The sequence below is a fragment of the Triturus cristatus genome, chromosome 1_2 (assembly GCF_964204655.1).
Source record: "Triturus cristatus chromosome 1_2, aTriCri1.1, whole genome shotgun sequence".
In the NCBI taxonomy this organism is placed as follows: domain Eukaryota; kingdom Metazoa; phylum Chordata; class Amphibia; order Caudata; family Salamandridae; genus Triturus; species Triturus cristatus.
In genome coordinates, this window is record NC_140580.1 from 668,424,469 (window position 1) to 668,443,348 (window position 18,880).

The following is an 18,880-nucleotide window of genomic DNA, read 5'->3' on the forward strand; positions in this document are numbered from 1 at the left end:
CGTGGGTACCGTAGTATCAGAGTTACCTATCCCAGGGAAGACGGGTACATAGGTCTGAAGTGGCGTCAGAACCTGCCGTCGATCTCAATGGAGGACTTCGAAGAAGAGCAGCTGCTGGAAGGAAGAAACGTGTCCATTGGAATCCAAAGGTGGATTCTTGTTTAAGAGTACCTGAAAGCAGAGAGGACAGAGTCTGGGTCACTCAGGAGTGACAAGGGGGCTCGATAGACGAATGCCCACCGATGTCAGGTGCTTCAGGTGCGTTGTGGGAGTTCTTGACTCTGCAGCCATGGAGAAGAGGAGACGTCGAGGCAACCAGGAGCTGGATGTGAGCTGTCCCATGAAGGATGTTGAGTGCTGAGGGGTCGGTGTCTGGCGGGAGCACCAACAAGCCTTGGCAACGGCAACCCACGCAGAAGGTCAAAGAAGGTTACAGTTCAGCCCAGCAAGGTCCAGGAGACTCACCAAACACAGGGGAGTCAGGGCAAGTCTGGAGCAACCAGGAGAGCCTAAGTAAAGCAAAGTTGACTCTCAAGTGGACTCACCGACCTGAGGCACATGAGTCGCGAGAGGACCTCAAGCGATTTCACAAAGCAGCAGCCCATGGAGCACTCCATGTGAGGAGGCCAGAGTTCTTTGTAGGAAATGGTGCCAGAGGTTGGGGCTACTCAGAGCCCAGTGCACTTGTATGGGAAATACCAACAAGCATATGCACTTGCAAATGAACCCTGTGCACAGGGGTACGGGCATTGCAGCCCCCACAAGGGATTCTGGGCTCAAACTTGGAAAGAGTGCACTTTGGACCTCGTGGGACGAAGAACCCCACCTCTTGTATTGCTGGAGCCTTCGGAGTCTGTAAGAGCTCAGGAGCAGCAGACCGGTCAGTCGTGATAGGGTGCCTGCGGTTGCAGGGGAGTGACTCTTTCACTCCAAGGGAGATACCTTCGGTTGTCCTTGATGCTCCACTGGTCCTGCATGGAGCGTGTATGGTGCACGGGCACAGACAATGCTTCAGACTGAGAGGGAGATGATGTCGGTCCCAAACGAAGTCCAGAGTGTCCAGATGGTCGAAGTTCAGTGGTTTCTTGTTCAGAATCTTGTCCACATCGACTCTAAGGTCCTACAACCAGGTAAGCCCTTTTGTACCCACGGGAGAGGGTTGGACAGATTCAGGGGACACTCCCAGGGGAGGGTCTGGACAATGGGAGGTTACTACCATGTCCTTTGTCCAGTTTCGTGCCAGAGCAGGAGCCAACGGCCCCCAGGACTGGTTTGAACTGGACTATGCACAGGGACACCAGATGTGTCCCTCATGCAGACTTTCGGTCGCTGGCAGGCACACCCACCAAGCCCTAATACACTAAATCCTGTCTGGGAGGTGGTCACAACTACCTGTGACTGGATGCCTATTGTTCTGCCTTCCCTTGCTCAAGCTTGGGTCAGCAGCAGGAGGGCAGAAATGTGTCTCTAGTCAGCAGCAAGCATTTTGTGCTGCCTGGAACTAGAAGGCTGGTACCGGGAACGCCAGGGACCCAATGAAGCTTGCTTCTGAGGGGTGGCATCATACCTCCCATACCGGTTACCAGTGTTGGGGTATGATTCCACAACATTTGACACCAAATACAGTAGGGTTACTTTCAGCCATTTAAGAGTTGGTCATCACACAGTCGCAATAATGCCACTCTATATGTCGTAAATGGCTGCTGCACTAACAGCCCGGGAGAATGGACTCCATAGGTTGCAGGGGTGTCCTGCTCATGCAGTGGCACCCTCTCACTTAGAACCAAGCACTCTGCCTTCCGGATTGTTAAGGCCTGCTATGGGGGTGACTTATAGGTTTTAAGTGTAGTGACCCTATATCTTAAGTAGGGCTCCCGGTTTTATGGTTTTTATTTTTTTAACATTTCCGTCTGTATTTAGCCATATTTATTTTGATGTCATTTTATCTGTATATATCCGCATTTATTTTTGTCGCAAGTAAATATAGACGTTGCAGGTAGTATTTTTCCACATTTATTTAAATAGACAGTGCACACGGTTGTTATAGGTTTAGCTATATGTTTATATGAGCCAAATTAAATAAACACGATACAGTCATCTGAAAACTTTGCCAATGTAATACAAGTCACAGTGGTATCACAGAGATTACTTGCGGTAATATCAGTTAGCTGCTGCTGTGTTACAATTTTGAAAACACTGTCACTAGTCATGATTATTAGATGTAAACACAATTTGAATTAAGACGAGTGCACTTGTGCACTTTTAGTGACCTGTCCAAAGATGGCATGAAAAAGCTGTCTACTTTCGTGATAAATTAGAGATATTGGATGCCTCGTTCTTCTTTTTGTCAGTTCCATGCTCCTCCCTTCAGCATGCTCTGTGGTGCGTGTTGAGTATCCACAGCTGAGAGAGCAAACGACTTCCTCTGAAGCAACAAGCTCTCATTTCAGAAATAAATTAAAGGCCTTTATTAGTCCTGCCAGGCACTATTTCTGTCTCATTTATGAGGCCTAAAATATCCAACACCCACGTTACCTGGCAGCTTATAATTCAATTTTTTTTTTAACTAAGTCCTTCGCTAATGTAAAACACATTTTCCATAAATTAGACAGTCTCTGCTTTGAAAACATTGGGCGTGTATCACTTGCCTTATTTTACTTTCTACTGCCTAGTAGAAATTGAACAATTTACTTTAATATAGTAATCCCACACATTTCCTCGCATGTGGTGAAGAAACAATTTAACTTGAAAAAGGGCTTACAGATATGCCCTAGCTGTCTCTGTTCTCTCAGGAATGTTGGTGTTTCTTCATGTGGCGCCAAGTCAAGGAGGAAAGTTTACATTTTAAGGACTGAAAGTATCCGAAAGCTAATGCGACCTAATTTCCCTAATGTGTTGCACTTGACTGCTTGTGTCCGTGGCTGGTGGGCGTGGCTTTGATGGGTCTTTCTGCAAGGTGTGTGTGACCGGAGGTGGATGCAGGAGATAGTGCTATTTCGGAGAGGAGAAGCAAAGGCAGCACAAGCTGCATAGGATTGCCACCCAACCCTGTTCTCTTGGAAAGAGGCCATAGTCTCCAACTCCAGACAAAACCTTGATCCAGACGACTTTGCATCTGGTAGGCTCATTTTTTGCACCACTGTCAGCGAAGCAGTCTATTATCCATTCCCTCCTGCTTTCAGAGATGTCTCACCACCATGATCATTTGATGGTTAAAGCCACTCCGGATCCTAACACGAAACTAATGGGTGACTTAACCAATCATACACACCACCCAACTACAACACCTGGGCATGACTATGGTGGCATGAGCATGTTGCATATGGCATTTTAATTTGGATACGAACATGTAGAGCTGCTTTTCTCTGGCGTTGTGATCAACACACCAGGAGAAATGACTGGTGCATTTGTAGCTGTCTTCTAGATAGCTGTTTTTTACAAGTTCTTGAAGATTGCACGTGAAAGTATGCTCAGGAAGTCCCCGGTCAGCATTCGATACAACTCTATGCCAGTACCCGGGCCCAGTGGAATAACGCTGATGGTGACAGACAAGAATGTTGGCCAACAGATGCTGAGCCTACCGCACATGGCCCAGACAGAGCTACACATCTTCCAGGTGGTGACCAGCTACTTCTTGATGCTGATCTTCATGTCCTACAACGTCTACCTCTGCATCATTGTGGCAGCCGGAGCTGGTACTGGCTACTTCTTGTTGAGCTGGAAAATGGCTGTTGTAGTGGACAGAACAAAACACTGTTATTGATGATGGACTGTGGGCAACATCCTAGAGCGTGCCTCCATAACAACACCTTCACCGTTACCAATGAGATTTGAAGGCTCTTTCCCCGCCTTTTCCAATTGTTTTGGGTTTTTGTAACCGCTTTTACTTCATCACTGAAGCCGTCTACTGTACTAGCAGCCTGGTGCTTGGTCAGATGTTAATAGAGGCCAAAGCTAATTATGCTGTCAACACCCCAGGTACTTTCCAAATTTTGTTCAGATCAAATTAAGTTGAGAGACTTAACCCTTATGTAAACTTGAATTAAATCCCCCTTCACTGGGACTGAAAATACTCTTTTACTTTCAAGTCATCGTTTTACCTAATGCTATTTCATACATGAATCTTCCACTTCAGTGTGTCATGTAATTATTGTTTGCACAGTCCCTGTCAGGAACCCAGGGTAGCAGCCAGAACACAATTCTTAGACCCTTTGCAGGATACCGATTTGCTTACAACAAGGAGAGTGAAACTGCAAATCTGAACATGTTGACATTTATTGCATTAAATACGAGTGATCCTATTCACATTTTTATCTCGTAACAGTGATCTCCTGGGGGAGAGCAGGTAGAACTTGAGTGTAGGGTAGAACAATCATAGTTTCTGAGATCTCGGTCAAAGTGAAATACTTCAGGTTACAGAGGCTGGGAGTTTCAGATCCCCTCTGAACCCTTGCTCAGTTCCAGTTGACACAATACCTTTTTCTTTTTTGTGTTAGAGTTATTGTCCTTTTTATTTAAGATTCTTTTTTATCATTATTTTAGTAAAGGATAATGTGAATCTATCGCCTTTTATAAATGGCACAGTTTAAAGAATGAAGTTGAAGCTGAATGGTGCGGAGATGTGTGAAAGCTTGAGCTTTGTAATAAAGGAACACGGCCCTAATGTGTTTATGCTGCCGGTCCTACTGACCTTTTTGGGTCACACTCATTTTCCCGTGCCTACCAAAGATTAATGGCCCAGCAGGTGTTCAAGTGGGCAGTCATACACTGCAGTGAGGAAGAGGGGCGAGGCGAGACAGTCATGGGCTGGAGCACGGATTGCGAAACAATTCTCGGAATCCGAGAATCCGATTTGGTCATATTTTTCCGTTTCAATCTATAAATACAGACGGAAGAAAAATATTTTTCCGTCTGTATTTATATGTAAAAATCCATTTAAACGGAAAACCGGGAGCCTTAATCTTAAGTAAGTGGTGCATTCACCAACATACACAGGCTGCAATGGCAGGCCTGTAGTTCCATTTTGCATGGCCTCTCATGGGTGGCATAATACATGCCGCAGCCCATGGGAGGCCTCTGGGCTACCTATGCCCTGGGTACATGGGTACCATATACTAGGGACTGACAAGGGTACCTCAGTGTCCAATCTGGAGTGTACCTAAATACATAACATAACAGTTTAGGCAGATAGACTGGGGTCCTTAATAGCAGGATCCCAGTCAGACTAGTCAAAAACCAGCTTAGCACCAGGCAAAAAAGTGGGGGTACACATGCAGAAAGATCCTACCTTCCTACAATAGTCAATTGAAACAAATTCAGGGCAAGATAATTGATGTGTGCATTTTCTAGGACCATTTTTGCACATACTGTCTGTAGTTATTGTTCAATGCTCTTATTGCAGCCTCTGGAGCCCTAGAGGGGATTGATGCATATAGTGTCCTGGGCTACTGATTCTCATTAGTTACTGGGTCTATTTCTGTTGAGTACTCATTCAGTCCATATACTTTCAGGGGGCACCAATTCATAAACTGATACATACACTCCTTTGGGACAAATTATGCCTAGTCACTCTGGCATCATTATTCCTCTTACAGTCTTGGGTCCATAAAGTTCATGAATGTCCGATGCTGTGAATGTTCAGGACTCTCTAAGGGAGTTAAAGTGCATACTATCTGTGGCTATTGATGATCATTACTCTCTGGGGAAAATCATGCTCATTATTGGTGTCATTGTTGCATATATTTTTAAGTGATCAGCACTGTTTCTAATTCCATTCTGGGACCATTGAAGTACAATACTGTTGTGGCCACTGATGCATATTTATGCCTGGGGTCACCAATGCATATTTTTTCTAGTAACATTGATGCACATTATGTCTGGGACTATAAATGAGCATCTGGTGCCAATATTGCTTCTGTGTATTTTACATATTTATGGCCTGATGTAATAATCACATTTGCAAATCAGGGAAGGGCATTTTGCACACCAAGTAGTTTGCGAATGTCATATGCAATGTTTGTCCTACGTACTAACAGGGTGCAATGTAAATGTGAAAAATGATCTGCCTGATGAATATTAATTAGGAAGGTTTTTTTTAAAGTGCCATTATAGGAACTGTTGGTACTTGTTTTAAAGAAAATAAATTACTTCCATTGGGGAGATCAAGAAGCTACCTGCTCCCCTTGAGGATTTCCCAACAGACAACACAATTCCCAAAGGAAAAGATGTCCCATGGGGGCAGTTTCCCTGAGTGAATAAGTTACTACAGCAGCATGTCTGTTGCCTTCATCGACCTCAAATCGGCTTTTGATCTGGTTTCTCGTAAGAAGTTGTGGCAGGTCCTTAGTGACATGGGCATGCCCATGGACCTCCTGGCTCCACTAATCTGTATACATGAGGGAAAGTATGCAAAGGTTCTGAGGGGTAGGCAAGGCAAGTTGACCAATAGGTTTTCCATTAACAAAGGCATTCGCCAACGCTGCGTCTTGGCTCCCACCCTGTTTGCCTTATTTCTTAATGACATTGTCCACTTTCTTTCTAGTTTCCCAACTGACTCTCCCACTCTCTCTGGTATAAAATCACCCATACTGTTATACGCTGCTCAGGATATTTTGATCTCCGCCAGAAACGGATTAAATCTATTGGTATGCAATTGGGGACTCGAATCAGCTGTTAACCCCTCAGAAATCTAGGATAAGATTCAAGATTAGGTAATCCATGTGCTGTTGCTCCGTTTTTGGAGCAGATGTGCGCAAAAAGAGCCAGGGCCTTTGTTGAAACAGAATAATTGAAATAACTGCCCCACTAACAATTGACCTGAGCTTAAACAATGTCCACCTGAGATTTACATTGTGAAATTATAGGGCCTGATAGATCTATAATCCTAAAAATGAATCGCCTGAGCAGATTGATCGTAGGGCCATGTTTTTAAAGTGGTTATTGAAATGAATTGCTAAACTACACCCCACTATGTTGAGATGATTATGTTTTACACTTGCGTGGGTTCGCATTTTAGGTAGATATGTTTGCTCAATCTTTTTTTCGCTTTTTAAGTAAGTGGCATTAACTCACTGCAGTTAACTTCTCTAATGGCTTTTATGATTCAAGAATAAGTGAGAAAATCGATCTAAGGAGAAGAGATAATTGTATCTGTCTTTGTGTTTTTACTCAAACCATTTTGGTATGCTGTGACGCTATGGCTCTCACACCAGAACGAATTTGTATTCATTATTATACGAAATGCATCTCTTTCTGCACTGTTTTATTTGTTTGCTACTATGGCATAATATGTCGAAATACAGCTTGTATTGCTTGATTGAATAAGTTACTACCTACTTTTGAGTGTCGGTATCTGATCTGTTGTTTGCGACTGCAGTTGCTGTCACAGGCCATTGGTGCAGATAATATGGTAATGCCCCTTTCACACCCACTCGCAAAAACTCTTTTATAAGTCAAAAAATACTTTTCCAACTAGTAAAAGAGATTTAGTATAAACAAAGTAAAAAGGTAGTTTGTAGTCACAAACTGTGATTTTATTAATCACAGGCAATGCAACTGCCAGATACCTATGTGTATCAGACTGTGCGAAAAGGTGCATATATTGACTGTTCAGTGCTATTTTAAGTAATATCTATTTTAGTAAGTTTTAAACAATTTTATATGTATTTATAAACGTTATTAGACATATTTTTACAAGTGTCGCTGGTGTCTGCCTGTGGTATATCTCTTCCTTTGCTTTCACTGAATATGCAGATTAGTATTCACTCCTAAAAATTCGGAAGCCTTGAGAAGTCTTATTGGGCCTCTGATGCTCCCTTGGCACAGAACCAATATGAGTACCATCCTTAACATTATGATTGAAGGATAATGTAAAATCCCTGCTCAGAAAAATGTCCAACAGCATGTTAGGGCACCCTGATGTTTAGAGTACTGGGTAGCTATTAATAGCACATAGGTCAAAGTCATTTTCAACAACACCAGCTTTTCCAAATTCTGCATTCAGTGAGAGGAAACTGCCTCCATAGAAGTGTGATTTGTGGTGTATTAGAATATGCATCTGGGGAAACAAGATTTATAGAAAATTTTAAATGAAGTGGGAAAGGTCTAATGTTTTGTATGTAAATATTGTTTGATGCATATTTAAACCAAATTGCGTATTAGCTCCTTCTTGTATAATGCTTATCATTATTAGCCCCCCCCACAATATTTTTGTACTGCTTATGAAGGCTGTGTTGGCTATGTCAAAATTCTAACCTGAGGAGACCTTGGTTAGGTGCAAATCACACTGTAGAAGTAGGTACTGATAAAAGAAAGTTATAGTCTTTTAAATCAACCCAAACACTTAACCCTTAGTAACTAAAGTGGAATTTGGATTTCTCTGACTTTAGGATATATATTACAGATCAGGTTGTAAGAATGAGAAGGCTAATGTCAACACAATTATTAGAGAATGGAATTCACGTAACTGAAAATCCACCATTAATGTTGTATTTAACGGGTTTGTGTGATCATTCCATTGCTTCCATAAATATAGATTCGTTTTTACCAAAGCACCTGCCGACAAGCATGTGAAGAATAGACAAACAAACATGGTTAAATAAAAAAGGAAATATACATGAAGAAGAGGTATTGTTGTACTATTGAAAATGCACAGCTTTTCAGTCAGATTAGTTAAAACAACAGTCTATGATATGTTTTCATGATTCTCAGGTGATTGCACATCTTGGAAATGCTAAGACTGTAAGCAGTAGAATATATTTTGGATGGCAAAGTTCATTTACTGATGGTGAACATTGTGTATAAATATGCTCAACCTGTGCTCAAGGGTTTACATAGTAAACCCATGGGTTTCTTGAGACCTTCGCCTGTTCACCTAGACCTTTGAATACAACATCAATGGATTTTTCATTGAGTTGCCCACAAATCAAGGTTGCTAAGTAACCCTAGTGGTAATCAGGGCGGACTTTTAGAGTGGATTAATGCAAATGTGTTTATATGTATAGAAATTCACTGAAAAAAAACATAGGTTTCAGGGACGTTATAGTTAGAAATTAGCATTTAAAAAACCTTTGAAATTCACTGAAAGAATTATAGGTTTCAGGGACGTTGTAAATGTAAATGTAAATGTATGTGTCTTGTAAAGCGCACTGCTGCCCTGAGGCGTCGTGGCGCTGTAGACCGCTGGGGAACCCGTCCTGGCTATCCCTGTGAGATGGTCCCTCCAGGGTATCTCCAAGGTGAAACCAGGCATCCCCGGCGAATGTGGGGGGCCGTTGTGGAGATGAGGCAAGCTAATGCCCAGAGTTGCCGAGTGTGTTCCTGGTTAGAGTAGGTACCGAGGCGAGAATTATCGAGTCCGTTTTGACCCTGGTCCACGACCCTGCCGCGTCGGGAATTGAACCCTGGTCCCTGGCCGATTCTCTGCTTACGGATCGGCCGCCTCTAACCAGTGAGCCACACCTCTCAAACCGTACAAAAACAGAGAAATTCGAACATTATAGCTAGTAGAGCTAACTATAACTCGCACCTCCGCATTGCACTGCTGATGACGTCACATATTACATCACTCATTATATGGTCAGTGACATCACTGATGACATCACTGGTGACATCTCAAATGACATCACTGATGACATCACTGATTACATATCCAGTGAATGTGTGATTCTGTAAAGTGTAAATATGTTTGATATATGTTAATGCCAAGGTGTATTGAAGAATGAGTTGGTGTATAAGTGTGTGGGTGGAGCATTTAATAGGTGTGTGACTGACTGTATAAGTTAGTGATTAAATGTGTCTTACTGAATGCATGGGTTAGTGACTAAACTGTGTGAATGTCTGTATCAGTCTCTCAGTTGTTGTGTAAGCTGCTGCATGGGTTGATGATTAGGAACATGAGTATCTATATGGGTTACTTATTAGTTGCATGATTTTCTGTTTGGGTGCCTCAGTGTTTGTGTGTGTGGGTGGGTGGGTGGTATGTGCCTTTCTGCCTACATGTGTGAGTGGATAAATTACTGGGTGTATGGGTTCAATAGTGCATGTGAAAATAGCTGTATAGGTGAGTGAGTGTGTGTATCAGTGTGCTGGTGAGTTAATGTATGTCTCATTGGTATATGTGTGAGTAACTACATATGTGAAAGGCAGTATATGTGAGTGTTGGAGTATATAATTGACTATATGTGAGAGTGAGTAATTGTGAGAGTGGCTGTATAAATGAGTGTGTGCTTGTGTCAGTGATTGTATAAGAGAGTAAGTATATGTTAGTATCTGTACCAATAGGTTAGATAGTGAATGTATAGCTGTATAGGTGAGTAAATGGCAGTGTTATTAATTCTTTACATAACTAGCTAGGTGTGTCAATAACTCTATGGAAGAGTGACGGTGTATGAGTGTTTGTATAGGTATATGAGTACATATAATAGTGCTGTATTGATGAGTGACTACATGTATGAGTAACTGTATGGGTGAATTAATGAATGTGTGTGTATTGCTAGGAATTAGTCAGTGGGTATATAGTAACTGCTATTGATTTGTCTATGGTTTCGAAAATGTTAGTCTGTATTTTAGACTGGGTGTATCAAAGGTTATATTAGGGTGTGAGGAGGAGCATCAAATTATCACGTGGATGATGTCATCAGTGATGTCATCAGTGATGTAATTTGAGATGTCATCAGTGATGTCAATGACCATTTCATGAGTGATGCAATATGTGACGTCATCAGGAGTGCATTGCGGGGGTGCGAGTTATAGATAGCTCTACTAACTATAACGTTCGAATTTCTCTGTTTTTGTTAGAGTGAAATGACCAACTAACTATACCGTCCCTGAAACTTATGGTTTTTTCAATGAATTTCATAGGTTTTTTACATGCTAATTTCTAACTATAACGTCTGTAAAACCTATGTTTTTTTCAGTGAATTTCAAAGGTTTTTTAAATGTTAATTTCTAATTATATTGGTCATTAAACCTATAGATTTTTCAGTGATTTTAAATTATCATTCCATTCCCAACCTGGTTAAAACAGCCGATATCGCCAGTTTTCCAGCAATAGCTCCCACCTAAAAACATTGCCGCAAATGAGAGCAACAACTAACGCAGAGTACGTGTTCCTGTACAAAAAAAACACGAGAACACCACTTTTGATATTTTCAACAAGCAGCAAAATCTGCGGTGCATTCCAAAAACAGGTGATAAGCTGCATTAGCAGTAGGAATGTAACATCTGCCTTTTACTGGTGTAAAGTAGGATGACTACCTACAGTGTGAAAGGGAGCCCTTGTCTGAATCACATCTGAAGACCAACACATGTCATAGAGCTACTGTTCATGCACCTCCGACACCCAAGAAGGCCACATAACCCACTGCCACCACCCTCTGGACCTCCCCCGGACCCCCCCCACCTACTACCACCAAGGCAGCGCACAACAGGACAGCGGACCTTCCAAAAACGACATGGCCCCTCAGCCACACAATAGCTGAAAATAGCGAGATGTGGCAACCAAACATGTGTGAAGAACGCAAGTCACCCACCAATAATAATGCACACAATACCAAGAGTACAGTGTGACACATTGGCGCTTGCGGCCCGGGTGGCGGCACCACTACAACAAGGACACCGCATCAATTGATTCCTCATACAGCCCAGGACGGAACCACGCCCAGAGAGCTCCTGAGTCATTGTTCACAGCCTCACACAGGACTGCCATACTCCAGGCCAGCCCGATCCGTTTACACATACAGGGAGGGACAACAACGCTACATGGCCCAGCTTTTCATTGTAGTGATCTGCTGCTCACAGGTCTAATTCTCAGTATGCCACAGCCACTCCCTGATGCCTGGGTTACACCCACACCACACCCATCAAGCACAGGCGTCACAGGACACGTGACCCTGCCAATAAAAATGACTGAACGCACGTGCTTCATGCCATTTCCTTTTCAGACTTGGTGCACCGGCTGCACTGCGGCCGGCACAGGCACACCGCTATGGGACGGTGAATTTCGGTCCACTGAGGTAGGGGCATTGTAAGTGCTGAGCGGGTGTGCAGCCTGCGATGATCCCCCGTTCAGGTGGTCTGGACAGCTCATGTTTTGAGTGCCCTGCTGGACCGCAGTGTAGGCCTGAGCCATCGAACAGTGGGGGCCTACCACCATGTTCATGGCCTCACTGGTCACTGAGTTAGTGGCACCACAAGGGCTGAGCGGGTGTGCAACCTGCGATGATGGTGGGTGCATTGGTATGTCCTCTGCCATGGTAAAATCAAGACAGAGCACCAAATGTGAGACCTGGTGGCCTGCGGAGTGGGGCTGCATGATGTGGAGGATGCCCTTTTCATCGAAAAGGTGAGCAGTGAGGCCTGGGTGTGTAGGGGTGGGCAGACACCTTTGGGCGGCGGGAGTAGATGGGGTGCAGCAGCCTGGGTGCGCAGTGGCGGGCAGACACCTCTGGGCAGTGGAAGTGGATGATGTGCAGAAGCATGGATGCACAAATGCGCGACAGCAATTTACGCATGCGCAGTCGTATATACTCTGCCATTCCGGATTCTGTACTATGTTTCAGATGTGGGAGATTGAGGGCTCCACTAGGTCCCGGCACGTGGTTGGAGACACAGTGGTGGCGTAAAGGTGAGCTCTGAGGGTTTTGTCCACAGTGTGGGCACTCACTGTCCCTCCTCATCTCTTCCTTTCTCTCCCTCACACTCTTTCTCTCTCTCTTCCTCTCTCTCACACTGTTTCTCTCTTTCTCTCTCTCTTCCTCTGTCTCTCACTCTTTCTCTCTCTTTTTCTCTCTGTCTCTCACTATTCCTCTGTTTCTCTCTTCCTCTTTCTCACACTCTTTCTCTCTTTCTCTCTCTCTCTTCCTCTCACTCACTTTGTCTCTCTCACTCTTTCTCTCTGTCTTCCTTTCATTCTTTCTTTCTTTCTTTCTTTCTTTCTTTCTTTCTTTCTTTCTTTCTTTCTGTTGAATGCTGTATAAATGTCTACTATTGGTGACGATTTGTAATACACTCACTCAAGATGGCGCTGGTAGAAACTGTGGCAGAAAGTTCGTCATCCCTGTGGACTATCTTGTACAGGCGAAGTAATTGTGGTAATTTGATATGCGAGATACAATTTGTAACATACTTGTTTTAGATGGCACGTATAGTAGTAGAGGTATTTAGCTCTCGGTTCGTTTTCATGGAATTAGCAGGTGAAGCTGCTTAGCCAATTATGCATGCGCAATGGTATAGACTATAATGGCATAAATAGAGATACTCACTTAAGATATCGCTTACGGATAATTTGGCAGATGTTTCGTCTTTTCTGTGGGCTGTCGACTCTTATACAGACTAAGTTACTGTGGCAACTTGTAATGTGGCAATACGATATGAAACACACTCTTTCAAGATGGCGCTTGTACTAGTATAGGTAGTTAGTCCTCTGTCAGTTACCATGGAATCAACAGGTGAAGCTGCTCAGGCAATTGTACTCGCGTAGCAATGCAGACCGCAATGGTATAAATAGAGACACGTATTTGGGTTACGTCTCACTTACTTACAGGAAGGAGAACCCATGACGCCTACGTGCGATTGAAGGATTGATACGCTCAAAAAGATGGTGAGTTAGGAGGGAATAGGTTGGAGTCAGTGTTTGTTTTTGGGTAATTCTGAGACTTTTTCCATCTGTGAGTCTCTTGACTTAGCCTTTACGTTTTTCGTCGGTAATTGGGTTTGATATTTTGTGTCATTAAGAGACTGGGCTTTGAACCCCCCCCCCCCCGGCAAGGAATGTGGGTAGAAGTCGATGTTTAGCAGCTTATAATTCCTATTGTCTGCTTCCTAGGACTCCTTTGCTTTTTTTCTCTTTATGGGCACTAGATATTAGATTGTGGTAATTTAGAACACGTGACTTACAGCTTTGCGATCTCGCTCTTTGCATTTTTTCTTCCCCTCTTTCATCTTTTTCCTCCCGTAGCAAAATATACTTCTATTTTCTTGCCTTCTTGTTGTTATAGGGACACTACAAAGAATTCTAAAATCGTGTATCCTACCCGGGGCCTTTTTCAGATTTGGATACGGATGAAATAGGAATACCTTTGTGACCTCTATAAGATATACTATTCAAAGGTATTTATTTATCAGGTTACTTTTCTTTTTGGAGACAGAGCATAGTAAGGATGCCTTCTAGAGTGGAAGATAGATGGTAATGCAGAATATAATAACTTTTTTATACAGATATGGAATACTTCTGAATAAATACCGGATGTATCGGGGTTCTGCCCTACAACTAGAAGGATTTGAAGGTGTCCCCTGCTGGTATGTAAATACTGTTTTGTACTACAAGAAAAGTTTATAAAGATCAGAATAGTAAAATGAAAGCTAATATATAAATGCAACTATCCTGATGTTGTTTCTTTGTTCTGATATTGCTAGGGTATCGTCACACAGGAAGAAACTGTGATTATTCTCCTTAGCAATAGCAGCAATTATTGTAGGTCAATATCATTCCTTCATATAGTAAGTATTTTACTTTTAAATTTAGGGTAGGATTAGATTATAATACCAAAGTTACATGTGGGATAGACACTCTCCTTCTCGCAGTATAGTTCTACCTAGACAAAATCCTCCGCCTGTTGTATTATTAGATTATTTTTCAAATAAATCCTTTTTTGTTAGGTAAGGTAATACTTAGTGTATCACTATGTATGCTGGGGTTTTGTATAGGGTTATGTTGTAAGGGATAACCTTGTTTTCTGTGCATTACACTATTTGGTATATGCTGCATATTTGTATTATTTGGTCCAATCGGTGTCTTTTTTTACCTAGTAGTTCTATTTTCTTGGGGCAATGATTATTGTTGTTTTATATATATATTTTTCTAGGAAATCCCAGGGTTTGAGAACCTGTGGTATGAGAAGTAGCGGGTCCTGATGAAGGTGGTTTCTACGTTTTCTTATGCCACCGAAGCGCGTTGACCAAGCCTTTTTGGAAATCCTACAATTGTTGTAGTAGCTCCCCCTAGGGGGTTATAAAGACTGTTAACAACTAATAGGCGCCAACTAGGACAGCTATTGAGATTTATTTATAGGATGTGTATGGTATGTGGATGTGTGAATGAATAGTATGAATGTTTAGTGTTCTCTTCCTGGGTTTTTGATTTGGAATAATACATTTTGTATTAGGAAATTGATATAAACAATGTGTAAAATATAATGATGATGTCATAAATGAAGATTGATTTACATATGAAAAAAATTATTTAAAAAAAAGGATAATTTAAAAATACAATAAACAGGAGTAAAAGAATTATATTAAAGTGGTAAATTGGTGTTGTTTGTTGTAAAGCCCATGTTGACTTATATGCTTTACCAATATTTGACTAAATATAAGAAATTAGAATACAGGTCTTGAGGGAGCATTAGTTGTTAGGTAAAGTAGGATGACTACCTACAGTGTGAAAGGGAGCCCTTGTCTGAATCACATCTGAAGACCAACACATGTCATAGATCTACTGTTCATGCACCTCTTACACCCAAGAAGGCCACATAACCCACTGCCACCACCCTCAGGACCTCCCCCGGACCACTCCCACCTACTACCACCAAGGCAGCGCACAACAGGACAGCGGACCTTCCAAAAACGACATGGCCCCTCAGCCACACAATAGCTGAAAATAGCAAGATGTGGCAACCAAACATGTGTGAAGAACGCAAGTCACCCACCAATAATAATGCACACAATACCAAGAGTACAGGGTGACACATTGGCGCTTGTGGCCTGGGTGGCGGCACCACTACAACAGGGACATCGCATCAATTGATTCCTTATACAGCCCAGGACGGAACCACGCCCAGAGCTCCTGAGTCATTGTTCACAGCCTCACACAGGACTGCCATACTCCAGGCCAGCCCAATCCGTTTACACATACAGGGAGGGACAACAACGCTACATGGGCCAGCTTTTCATTGTAGTGATCTGCTGCTCACAGGTCTAATTCTCAGTATGCCACAGCCACTCCCTGATGCCTGGGTTACACCCACACCACACCCATCAAGCACAGGCGTCACAGGACACGTGACCCTGCCAATAAAAATGACTGAACGCACGTGCTTCATGCCATTTCCTTTTCAGACTTGGTGCACCGGCTGCACTGCAGCCGGCACAGGCACACCGCTATGGGACGGTGAATTTCGGTCCACTGAGGTAGGGGCATTGTAAGTGCTGAGCGGGTGTGCAGCCTGCGATGATCCCCCATCCAGGTGGCCTGGACAGCTCATGTTTTGTGTGCCCTGCTGGACCGCAGTGTAGGCCTGAGCCATCGAACAGTGGGGGCCTACCGCCATGTGCGTGGCCTCACTGGTCACTGAGTTAGTGGCACCACAAGGGCTGAGCGGGTGTGCAACCTGCGATGATGGTGGGTGCATTGGTATGTCCTCTACCATGGTAAAAACAAGACACAGCACCAAATGTGAGACCTGGTGGCCTGCGGAGTGGGGCTGCATGATGTGGAGGATGCCCTTTTCATCGAAAAGGTGAGCAGTGAGGCCTGGGTGTGTAGGGGCTGGCAGACACCTCTGGGCGGCGGGAGTAGATGGGGTGCAGCAGCCTGAGTGCGCAGCGGCGGGTAGACACCTCTGGGCAGTGGAAGTGGATGATGTGCAGAAGCCTGGATGCACAAAGGCGGGACAGCGATTTACGCATGCGCAGTCGTATATACTCTACCATTCCTGATTCTGTACTATGTTTCAGATGTGGGAGCTTGAGGGCTCCACTAGGTCCCGGCACGTGGTTGGAGACACAGTGGTGGCGTAAAGGTGAGCTCTGAGGGTTTTGTCCACAGTGTGGGCACTCACTGTCCTTCCTCATCTCTTCCTTTCTCTCCCTCACACTCTTTTTCTCTCTCTTCCTCTCTCTCACACTGTTTCTCTCTTTTTCTCTCTCTCTCTCTTCCTCTGTCTCTCACTCTTTCTCTCTCTCTGTCTCCCACTATTCCTCTATTTTTCTCTTCCTCTTTCTCACACTCTTTCTCTCTCTCTTCCCCTCTCTCACTTTGTCTCTCTCACTCTTTCTCTCTGTCTTCCTTTCACTCTTTCTTTCTTTCTTTCTTTCTTTCTTTCTTTCTTTCTTTCTTTCTTTCTTTCTTTCTTTCTTTCTTTCTTTCTTTCTTTCTTTCTTTCTTTCTTTCTTTCTTTTTTTCTTTCTCTCTCTTCCTCTCTCTTCCTCTTTCTCTCTAACTCTCTCTTTCTCCTTTTATGGACGCACGACGCGCAATCTTATCTTGCTTTTTGTCTAGCAGGCCTGCGACAATGCGTTGCCATCCTGCAATCAACACTCACCCTGAATTGTGAGCTCGGCTTCACTGCGTGTACACAATGGGTGGGGAGGTTGCTTCGGCACGTGGTGGACCCTCTTCGACACACACCAGTGGTGGAAGGTGAGCAGAGAGGCTTGTTTGTGCAGCGTGGGCAGTCACCTCTGGGCAGTGGGAATGGAAAGGGTGCAGCAGCCTGAGTGTGCAGCAGCAGGCAGATACCTCTGGGCAGTGGGAGTGGATGGGGTACAGCAGCCTGGGTGCGCAGAGGTGAGCAGACACCTAAACTAAACTAGTTTATGTGAGTATTGGTGTATATAAGTGAGTATACGTGAGAGTGAGAGATTGGAAGAGTTTCTGTATAAATAATTATGTGTTTCTATAAGTGATTGTTTAAGAGAATAAGTATGTGTACGTTTCTGTAGAAGTAAGTGTAGTGGTGTGTGTATAACTGTATATGCAAGTAAATGGATGTTTGATTCTTCATTAGCATGAGGGACTATGTGTGTGAGTAACTCTATGAATGAGTGGCGGTGTGTAACAGGATGTATAGGTGTATGAGTACATATGAAGAGTGAGTACATGTATGAGGGACTATATAGGACTGTTGGTGAATGAGTGGATGTGTATGTAGATCTTGGAATTACTGAATAGATTGCTGTAACTGGTATTGGTATGTCCATTTTAAAAAAAAGTTTAGTTTCTATTTTTGCATGTGTGTATCAAAGGTTATATTAGGGTGGGAGGAGGTCTGCCACTCTATCACAAGGATGATGTCATTAGTGATGTAATCAGTGATGTCATTTGAGATGTCATCAGTGATGTCATGAGGGATGTCACTGACCATGTCATGAGTGATGTAATATGTGATGTCATCAGCAGTGCATTGCGGGCACACGAGTTATAGTTAGCTGAACTAACTATAACGGTGGAATTTCAATGGTTTTGTGCGAGTGAAATGTCCAGCTAACTATAACACCCCTGAAACCTATGTTTTTTTCTGAGAATTTCTAAGGTTTTTTAAATGCTAATTCCTAGCTATAATGTGCCTGAAACATATGTTTTTTAAGTGAATTTCAAAGGTTTTTTAAATGCTAGTTTCTAACTTTAACGTAACTGAAACCTATGGTTTTTTAAGTGAATTTTAAAGCTTTTTTAAATGCTAGTTTCTAACTATGCCTACAGAGGTAGGACATGTGAAGAAAGAAGAAAAACACAGAAAGAAGAAAAAGAAATGTAGAAAGAAGCAACAGAAGTCCTCAAAGATGAAGAAAAGTGCAGGAAGAAGGAAGACGCGTAGAAAGAACAAACAGAGGAGCAGAAAGAGTCTTTGTTGCAAAATCATCCTGTACCCTCAACTTTTTGAGATGGGTACTGGTGGTAACTGACTCTGACTAACCAGTCCTAGAGCCAGTGCTATGCTAAAAGACACTTAGAATACAGTAGGGAACACTATGCGTTGGGGTACCTCTGTTATTAGCATGACCTCCTCTGTAATCCCCTAGTAAATAATAGGGTAGGGGGATTAAAACTACCTCTTAAAACGTGCCACAGGGCGTGTTTGCACACTGGTGAAGGGAGGGGGGG

The 18,880-nt window shown here is 43.2% G+C and overlaps 1 protein-coding gene and 1 pseudogene across 2 annotated transcripts in view; both read left to right on the forward strand.

Annotated features, from left to right (window-relative positions):
• The window catches only part of SH2D4B (SH2 domain containing 4B), a 1,373,617-nt gene that overhangs the window by 635,590 nt on the left and 719,147 nt on the right, over window positions 1-18,880 (forward strand). The gene's annotated exons all lie outside the window — the stretch shown is intronic.
• On the forward strand, window positions 3,185-3,763 carry LOC146867831 (high affinity copper uptake protein 1 pseudogene; annotated as a pseudogene).